A 10,571-nucleotide genomic window follows, 5' to 3' on the forward strand; every position below is an offset into this window, starting at 1 on the left:
TTCCCTTTCAAAAGTGGCCTTCACCTGCAAAGTCGTTGCCAGCACCACAGAGGTGAGCATAGGGATGACGTCCGTCCCGCCGGTGGGCGAACAGGGTCTTGTTGCACCGGAAGGGAAACCTTTAGAAGATGCCTTTGGAGTCCTGATTTGCTCCTGCCTTCTTTGCAACAAAAAGGGGAGGCTGTCCTGTCCTGTCACCTTCTGACCTCCTGCCCTTTCCTGGCATCACCCTCGACTCTTGAGACCCAGCCTTACCTCGGAATATCCGCCGCTCCGGAGGGGTCCTGAGGAGGCCCCCCTGCGGGTCTTGACGCTCCTCCTCCTCGTGAGGCGTGGCCCCTCACGAGGGCCTTGTTCAAAGTGGTGGTGTTCCTTGCCGATCTTGTGTTGACGAACCGGGCCAGCCCTGGGCCGCAAGGAGGCAGGTCTGGGTACCCCCGTTCCTAGAACACCGACAGTAGCCCCCAGGCCTAAGGCACGCCTGGGTTGGCTTCCTGCCGAAGCCTTGAAGAGGTGCGAAAGCTGCGTGGCGACGCCCTTGCTCCTTGAGGTGCCCCGGTGGTGCGAGGCCATGATGGTGCGATTCCTAAGAGTCGCACAGGCCATCATTTTGGCCATTGAATGGAGCCGCACCCAACGGACCTAGCGGATGTGATTGATCGATGGACTGGTGAGGCGACGTGAGTGGCAGCGATTCCGTGGGCCCACCTCGCTGCCCTCGCGAGGCATGAGACGCCCACGCTCCCGTGATGGTTGGTGGCTAGGGCTCGCCCATAAGTACGCCCTCTCTCCTGTGGGGGAAGGCACCGCAACCTTGGGCTCCTTCTCTCCTTCACCCATCTGCCGTGAGGAGACTTCTTCCCCTTCTTCGCTCTTCATCTTCATGGCATCCCCGGGAGATGGCCCCGGTCGAGGAAATCCTGCCGCGCCAGCTGCGCCTTCGTCCGCCCCCGGGGGCAGTGGCAGAGGGCCTTCGGGGCCTTCGCGCTTCTGCCCCCGCGGGGTGATGGCTAACGAGTAAGTCCTTCGTTGCGTTTCCTTTGTTGTCCTGTTCGTTGTCCTCGGGTTGATTCTCCTTCTTCTTCAGTACGCTCGCCTCCAAGAAGCTAAGGTTGGCAGGGCTTTAGGAGGAGGCAGAGGGGATGCGGGCCCAGCTTGCGAACGCTGAAGCCGCCGTACAGACCGCTCGTGGAGAGGAGGCGGAAGCCGTAGCGGGGCTGGTGCCACTACAGAAGCAGGTCCAGGAGTCGACCGACGCCGTCCTGGCTGCCGATGGTGAGGCGTCGAACACCCAAACGATGGCCCACCAGCGCGCCAAGCGTTTCGCCGGCGTAGTTGACCGGGCGGTGGGTCCGACGCGCCGACTGGCGGGGGTGGCCCCGGCGCTGCCTAATGTGACGGGCGACGGGGGCTACCTCACCTTCTTCAATCGGATGGTGGAGGCGCTGGAGACCGGCGCCCCCCGCGCTGAGGGGAATAGCACGGCTGACGCACGCGAGCTTCTGGGCCTTGCCCTGACGCTTGTCTTCTCCAACACGCGTCACCTTGCTCCGGGACTTGACCTTCGTCACTTTGTCGAGCCGGTCCCATCGTCTCTCCTGGGGCGAAGTCCGCCCTCACGTGGCCGCTCTGGAGGAGCGGTGCGCCCGGGTTCCCGTCTCCAGCGAGGAGGAAGACTCCGACACCGAGCACGTGGTCATCAAGGGTGCCACCAACAATCCTTCCTCCTAGGTGTCCTCCATATTTTGCCTACCTATCCCTGTGATGCCAGAGAAGACCTTGCCCGATCGGGCGTTAAGCTTTTGTTGTTTTTACCTTTGTTCCTATCCTTTTTTTCTTTCGCTCTTGAGGTGATGGCTTGCGTGCTGGTGGTCGCTACAGCGGGTTAGGGCCCGCCGCTGCAGCCGCCGTAGCTTCCGGGGGGGGGGGGGGCGAGGGAGGCATGTCCTTCTGGGGGTCCTGCCCTCCCGAGACACCTGTCGTGCCACCATGTGCTTGGGTGTTGCACTCGTTCTTTGCTGCCATCGAATCCTTAGGCCCTGCATCCTTCGTTAGTGCGCACATCTTAATTCATCATTAGTTTATCGTAAAGCGAGGGGGTCCAGGTCATGGCCTGCGAGGATCTTAGCTTGCGGATTTGCGTCGGCCCCTCGCGTACTTCCTCCGGTGCAGTTCCTGTTTTGCAAGCGGGACGAGGTGAAGACCCTTTCGGCACTTTATGTTTGCAGGTACCTTCCCGCACATTTCCTCGCCTCTGTGAGGTCCAACCCGTTACCAAGGTTGTCCCTCACGGGGCAAGGCCCCGGCACCCTGGGGGAGCCGAGTGGCTTTGCGGCGAGTAAGGCTAGTGAGGCGCGCTGCTCAGGAGCCGCCTTTGACACTCGAGCAACTGTGCATCGTTAGGCGTGCTTCCCAGGAACCCCCTTTCTGGTGCCCGAGCGATTCCGCACCTCGTCCCTTTGGTCATTGTCCTAGGGGGGCCTAATCCCTCCCGAGACTCTTTATGGTGGCGTGGAGTTGTTGTCTCCAAATACGTCCTTCGGACGGGAGGTTTCAAAGCGAGTGAAATAAGAAATGCCAGAGAGAGTTTTTCCCTTCTTTTCATTTTTCAAACATCGGGCATTAAGACCACAGAAACCCAACTGAAGAAATCAGCCAGTTCAAGCTTAGTGAAAAATAGTCCGAATCCAAAAGAAAGCAAGTGACACGTCCGACATTTAAAGGTGACATAGTCATTGGTGGATTATATGGGTTTCCTTGCCAGCTGCGAGCATGGTCATTGGTAGGCCATGCTGATTGCCTTTGTATCTGTACCCAGCGCACAGCTAAGGTCTTCCACTAGGCGTGGGGTGGACCCCTTCCGCGTCCTCGGGAGGCCCTAGGCGTATACAACCTCGGCTCGTTATTACGTGAGAGTGTCACGGTGGGGGTGTATATGGGAGGTCACGAGGACGCTTTGGCCTCGCAAGTGTCCCTACCCCTGAGGCATTGGGGCCTGAGCTTCTAGAGTCATTGGGGACTGTGTTGTACCCAGCGCAAAGCTAAGGTCTTCCAGTAGGCGTGGGGTGGACCCCTTCCGCATCCTCGGGGGTCCTGGGCATATACAACCTCGGCTCGTTATTACGCGAGGGTGTCACAGGATGAAGTAGGTCCCGAAAGGATTGAAGGATGATGCAGAGGTGCGATAGGTCGATGCGGGTCTTGCGTGCTTGCGCTCCTTCCCGGGAGGCCTACTCTAGGGCTTTTTATGACTCTACATTGACAGGTCCGAGTCCCGCATATATCCCTTCCATCGTGAGGCGCCTCACGAGGCAAGGCCCCGACACCCTCTGATGCCGACCGAGACTGGATGGCACCAGGGTGGTCAAGTGGCTTTATGACTGGTAAAGCTCCTGAGGCGCACTGCCCAGGAGCCCCCTTTAACGTTCAAGCGGCTCTACGTCGTTAAGACCCAGTCCCGCACATTTCCCAACCGTCGTTGCGTGTGACGGATTGAACGGATGTAGCTATGGGGTCAAGCCCTGCCACCCCTGATAATGACCGAATGCCCGTGGACGATATCAAGGGCGGCAGGTGGCCTTGTGACTGGTAAGGCCCCTGAGGTGCAATGCTCAGGAGCCCCTCTTTGACGCTCAAGCAACTGTGCGTCGCCAGGACCCGGTCCATCACACTTCTCGACCGTCGTTGCGTGTGACCGATTGAATGGATGTAGCTACAGGGTCAAGCCCTGCCACCCCTGATAACGACCAAATGTCCATGGACGATATCAAGGGTGACATGTGGCCTTGTGACCGGTAAGGATCCTAGAGCACCTTGCTCTGGACCCCCCTTGGACGATCAAGTGACTCTGATTTTATCCTGTTGACCGTTATCCTGAGGGGCCGCGGGGCTCCCCAATTCCCGTCATGGGGCGGTGCGTTGTGGTCGGGCAGCACCGCGACGCAAGACAAGCAGCGTGTCAGGTTGCCAAGTGGCTCTAACGGAAATTGTAAAGGGAGCAACTTGCAGCAGTATGTGAAAGTGCGTTATATCGACTAGAGGGGGGGTGAATAGGCGATTTTAAAAATTTCATCCGTGAGGAAATTCCTTTTGAGGAAATTCCTCACAAATGACTAACTTACAGCGGAAGCAACAAATGATCAGGAGTGCAAAGTATCACTACAACAGTTTTTGAGGATGAAGAATATGAAAACTGTTTGCACAGTATGCAGGCATGCAGAAAACAGATGAGGATTAACTCGCGTGAAGAATTTGGGGTTGAGGAATTTCGGAGAAAGTCTTCAGCAAATTCTTCAAAAAGTGACAGTGAAAATCATCAACACACAATGTGAGGAATATAAAGAGTTGAGGAAATAGAACCCGTTTCACAGTGAAGACAATGGTTGATGACCCAGTTCCAACTGTTGTGACAGTTGTACATCTGGTTTCGAGTGGCTTGGTATTGAAACCAAAGGGCACACAGTCCCGGGACACACAGTACCTACCGTATTCTCCTTGGGATAAGAACACACAGTCCTCGCCCAACACTCGTGGTAAGTCTTTAGGGCAGACTTCCAAACCCACACAAACTTGGTCACCTGGCGATCCACAATTGACTGCTGGATTGCTCTAGACCATGACGCCTAACCGTCTGGAGGATGCACAGTCCTCAAAGGTAAAAGGCTTCAGTCCCACACAGGAACAACTTCTTCAGTGATGCTCAATCACTTGGTTTTGGTTTGTGGTTTGGTGTTTGGGGTATTTCCTCACTGATGAATTACTCTCGAAGACTCCAAGGAATTTGGGTTGCTCTTATGACAAGTGTTAGTTTTTAACGGAGCAGCCAACCAGCTAATGGTTGTGGGGGGCGGCTTTTATAGCCTCGGAGCATCCCGACATGATTTGACATTAATGCCCTTAAATAATATGACCGTTGGTGTGGATAAGACCAATGATGTGGCGTGACTATCGATAACGGTCGGGACCCTCAACTGTGAGATTTCTCATGTCTCTCATATTCCTCACTTGAGGCTTTTGGTAGGATTAGGCTTGGGTTGAGCATCATGAGGAAATTCATTCCAATGTGTTACTTTGACCCCCTTTAACAGTACGGTGTTGCTATTACTTAAGTGTGAAGAAAATAAATCTTCAGAGTCTTCATGCTTCAAAGTCTTCAGATCGATTTTCTTCAGGACACACCGAATTCCTCAATTTCAATCTCTTCATGAGGAATATCAATTTCATCACAAATTCTTTGCGATTCATTTCTTCAGCTTCAGACCAATTTCTTCAACCGAAGATATACATTTTTAGGGGTCGATATTCATCAAATATTTCAAACTCCTCAGCAACTTATAGATCCTATGTACACTCAAGAACACATTAGATACTTAACCTATAAGTCTTCAAACCACCAAAATCACTATGGGGCACTAGAAGCAATTACAATGTCCCCCTTTTTGGTGGTTGATGACAATTAGGTTAAGTCTTCAACAGGGATAAAAATATGAAGTGTAAATACTCATTTGAGGAATTTGAAATCAAGATTCAGAGAGACCCCCCTTGAAGATGTGCATATCTTGAGGATTTTGCTTTTCATAGCAAATGCACATTGATGATTTATATCATGGAGATCTCCCCCTGAGTCTTGTAAATCATGCATACATACGACATATAGTATGAAGAAATTGAGGATGCATGATGTCAAATGGTATCTGACGAATTCCAGCATGCGTGCATTAAAAAGTTGAGGAATAAGCATGCGAATAAAAACGTTCAAAAGTGTCAGAGTACCATCGGGCTTAAGTTACAACTCATTACATAAAACACTTCAGAAGAGCCAAGAGTTTGTAACTTAAATAAAGTTTATAAGCCCCCAAAATATCCCGCGTGAAGACTAACTCTCAAGTTTCTCCCCCTTTGTCATCAAGTGACAAAAAGGGACAAACTGAGGACTAACGTCCGTGAAGACTTTCACTTCTTGGCAGTTGAGGAAGACGGGTGAGGATTCTTGGGAGCAGACTTCCGCCTTGGACCGGTGGCAGTGTCTTGTTGATCTTCATCTGATTCAGAAGTGCTGAATGAATAAAACGAGCTGTCCTCAAGGTCTGGAACTGGAATTGGCCTGAATTTCTTCTTTGGTGGCCACGACCAGTCGAAGTCCTGCACAAACTCCAATTCTTGAAGTTCTGCTGTAGTCTTCAAATGAGCCAGTGTAGCCCAGGTGCGATCAAAAACCTCATGAAGATAATGATGATTAAGCTTCACTGCATTCTGTGTTTCATTGAGGGTTTTCACAATGGCGCCGAACTGGCATTTGACCCACTTGTGATTCCGATCCACCTTTTGGTGAAGACTGAGAAGAAGCTCTCTGGTATTCATCACCCTAGGAGCAACATGACTTGGAGTATGGGTTTCAGTGTCATCCCATGAGGAATAAGCATCTGGCCATCAAGGGGCCGACTGCCTTCATCAATAACAGACTTGCCTTTTCCTTCAATAGGCTCGAAAGTCTTCTTGTTGACCCTTAGAGGAGGCATATAACCGATATGATTGTTGAAGTCAGCGTGATAATTGATGTCGGACCTGCGTCTGATGAATCTCATGATCCATGGAGCATAAATCTTTATGTCAAAAGGGGCCATAGCATTTTCGGCCAGAGTCCTCAAGAAGAAATCATGGATGTTGATGGAATGCCATGTGTGATGTTGAAGAGGATATACTTTATGATGCCTACGAAGTCTTCTTCATCATCATGACCCTTGATTGGCGCAAGAACGCTGCAGAGGATTCTGTAAACCGTCCTGGGTTCATATTTCAGCTCATGGACCTGGAAGGTTGTTCTTGGTGGTTTCCCCTTAGCCAAAGGCTTCATGAGGTTATCCATCAGCTTGTTTGCCAGCTCACGTTCATCATACAACTTTACTGCCTGCTCTGAGGGAATTGACACTGGTAGTTCATGCAACAACTCATTGGCAGGAGCCTTGAAGTGTGTGTTCTGCGTCATCCAATCCAGCACCCATGTGTTGATGTCTGTTGGATCTCCAGAGATGTGCAGAGTTGCATAGAATTGAAGAATGATTTCACTGTTCCAATCGCAGATATCTCAGCACATAGGGAGGAGTCCTGCTTCATGATAGACGTTGAGGACTCGGGCGAAGCAAGGAATTTCTTCAAGCTCAACGTGAGGAACGTGCCTGTGCTAGAAAATCTTGTTTCTTCCACACAACACAGAGGGATAGTAGTTGAGCTGTGTCCTGGTCCAAAACTTCAGATGCCTGATGCGAGGCTTGTCATAGAGATTTTCTCTGATGAAGAACATGCGTTCTTCAAAGAAGGATCGCTTTTGAAACTTTGGCCGCTTGGAGAACGGCTGACGCTGCATTGGCTGAAGATTTTGCGGCTTCCCTTGAGGAGAGACAATCATTGTAGTTTCTGGGTTGAGGACGACAAGGGCATTCTTTGGATCTGGTGCATTGTCTTCAGCATGTTCCTCAGGTTGAGGATTTTCACCTGCTCGTGCTTCAGGCTGAGGACCATGCTCTGGTTGAGGAATTTCATCTGCTTGTGCTTCATGGTGAGGAGCATGCTCTGGTTGAGGAATGTCATCAACCGGAGCTTCTTGTTGAGGGTTTTGCTCTGGAGGAGGAATTGGTTCATCCTGAGCCTCAGCTTGAGGATTTTGCTCAGGAGGAGGAATTGGGTCAGCCTGAGCCTTAGGTTGAGGATTTTGCTCAACATTTTGAATTTCATCAGGCTGAGGATTTCCACTTTGTTTTTCCTCAGCTTGAGGAGCTTGCTTGGTGGAGGAGCCAGATTCATCAGCTGGTGCAGCTGATCCTTGTGCAGTTTCGTCAGGAGGAATGAAGGTGTGAGGACTGTCATCAATTCGAATTTCCTCATGAGTGTGTTCCTCAGACTCAACATTCTTCATTTTCTCATCAGCCAAGTGCTCCTTGTCTTCGCTTTCGAAGGGAGTCATCTCATACGATGGAGCAACGTTGAGAGGCACAGGATCTAGAGGTGTATTTTCATCAAGAGCTTTGAGGCGCTTGGCCTCAGTTGATTCTTCTGCTGAGGAAGCTTTTCTCTTCTTGGATTCCTTTTCTGCAGCTCTGGTCTTCTTCACATCTGATGCAGACGGAGTCATTTTCTTCACCTTTAAAGCTTTTGGTGAAGGCGTTTTCTCAGCTTAAGAAGTTACATCAGCCGGAGCACAGTCATCAGCTGGCTTAGAGGCAGCTGGAGCAGTTTCACCAGCTGTAGCAGAGTCATCAGCTGGATTTTCCTTGATAATTTCCTCAATAGCTGGTTCATGAGAACAACTTTCTTGCGGGATTTCCTCAGCATGAGCAGTTCCATCAGCTGGTTCCTCAATCAGAGGCTGAGGTGTTGGTGCTGGAGGGGCAGCCTTCTTGTTGTAATTATCAACTGCGTAAGTGGCAAATTTGATGAAATTGTTTTTGAGACTTTGACAGTCAGAGAGCTTAGTGTACTTGTCAGTCGAAGTCTTCAATTCAGCCTGTGTTGACACAAGTGCATCAGGCGTCAGGTTGAGGAGATTCTGTCTGAGGAATTTCTCCTTTTTGATCTTTGCAACCTTAGCCTGTTTGGCTTGCTGCTCCTTCCACTTGGCCTCGTGGATGAATGTGGCCACCTTGTGGCTGATGCCTGGGGGAAGCTTCAAATCATCGATTGGAGTGTTGGGGTCCTCATATACCAAATGTTGATGTAATCCAGGAGGACATTTGGGTCCATGGCCAGAGGAATGCAGCTGCCAGAAGCTTGAGCTACCCTCTCTTGCTTATTTCTGATGATGGCTTGTAGAGTATCATCATCAAATTCAGCACTGCCTTCTGATGCAGAAGGAACTTTGATGATTTTGTTTGGGCTTGGTCTTGTTCCTCTCCCAGCAGTCACCTTAGTCTTCAGGGGAGTCGGTGAAGACTTTGTCTCGGAGCTTGTTGCAGACGGGACTGAGGAGCTGGAAACAGTGGGCAGTGGCTTCACTATCTGCTTCTGTTCAGGCTTTGAAGGCTTTGGTGGTGCTGAGGGTTTTGGGGCTGATGCTGTTGCAGCTTTCTGAGGCATTTTCTCTTGAGGCTGTGAAGACTTTGGTTTTGGTGGCACAGACTTCATTTGAGGAATGGCCGTACCAGAAGTCTCAGCTGCAGAGGAAGTGGCGGCAGTTGCAGCAGCAACAGATTCTTCATTGAATTTCCTCACAGCAGCTTCCGCTTGCTTCTGAAGCTTTGACAAGAGTTTGACTTTTCCTCAGGATAGTCATCAATTGTCTTGAGGCTTGAGGGGTGTGCATCATGATAGTCCTCAAGTGGAGGCCGTTTGTCAGGAGGCTTCAAAGCGAATTTCTTCGCATACTCAGGAGTGACGAATTTGTACTCTTTCCACTCCTAAGCTCATCGGCGTTCTATTTTTTGAAGCCTTATATTCCTCTTGGGCATAGATTCTTGCTCATCAGGTGTGCACAATTCCATGTATATATCCTCAGGGATATCTATGGCAGTGTTCTGCTCGAGCTTTTTGCCACCCTTTTGCTTCCTGTCATCTTCCATTTTCTTCAGCTGAGGCTTTTGCTGAGGAAATTGAACTCTTGAGGATTCTGATGAAACTTGCAGATATTCTTCAAGAAACGCTGCAAATGAGTTAAGTTAATGAGAACCTAGAGATTCATCAGCTGACATGTTTGTACCTGTGAACAGAGTATAGTTGCGAGGAATTTGGAGAGGTCATATGCGTTCTCATATTTGATGAAATGAAATTTTTTGATAGTTGAGGAATTTGATCAGTGGTTGAGGAATTTGTCTAAGCACACTGTTCTTGGGTTCCAGAGTTGTACTGATTCGAAAATTTGCACAATAGAGGAATCTCGTGAAAATCTTAGATGCTTAGTGAAGTTCATCAATAATTGAGGAATAGGTAGTGTTTGAGGAAAAAGAAACTGAGGGATACTTGAGGAAAAACATATTTCACATCTCTAAGTTAAAATAATAGATCAAACGAGCTATAAAAATAGGGTTTTTATTTACCCTAGATAGCGCGCACGAAGAACATGGAAGGAAGTAGCAGTAGATGCTCTTCGGTGCGAGTCCAATGCGCCCTAACTTGGCAGCAGAGGACAGCTACGGCGGCGACGGACGAAGATGGTCCGGTTCCGGCGTGGTTTCGGCGACTGAGAGGTCGAGGCAGTCAAGCTCTTCTTCGCAGCCATCGAGACTTCTAGCGGTGGAGCTAGGGCTTTTGAGCTTTGTTGTAGCAGGAGGGCGATGGGAAGAAGATTTTACCGAAGGGAGATGGGGACATATTTATAGCCAGGTGGTAACTGTTGGCACGAAAGTATCAGACCAAATATTCCCTGTCTATACGTCTCTGCAGGAGACATGTAGCGCACGACCGAAGCGGTGGAGATCGTGGAGATCGTGGTTATCCGAATGGGGAAAGTGGGGTTCAGTTACAGTAAAAAAATATTTTTGAAGATTTGAGGATTTTGTTACAAAATCGTCAGCTGACAAGGACGCAGTGAGGATTTTGAACAAAGTTTTAAATAGAACGCATATGAAGAATTGGATAGACTG

Source organism: Hordeum vulgare, chromosome 7H (genome assembly GCF_904849725.1).
Source record: "Hordeum vulgare subsp. vulgare chromosome 7H, MorexV3_pseudomolecules_assembly, whole genome shotgun sequence".
NCBI lineage: Eukaryota > Viridiplantae > Streptophyta > Magnoliopsida > Poales > Poaceae > Hordeum > Hordeum vulgare.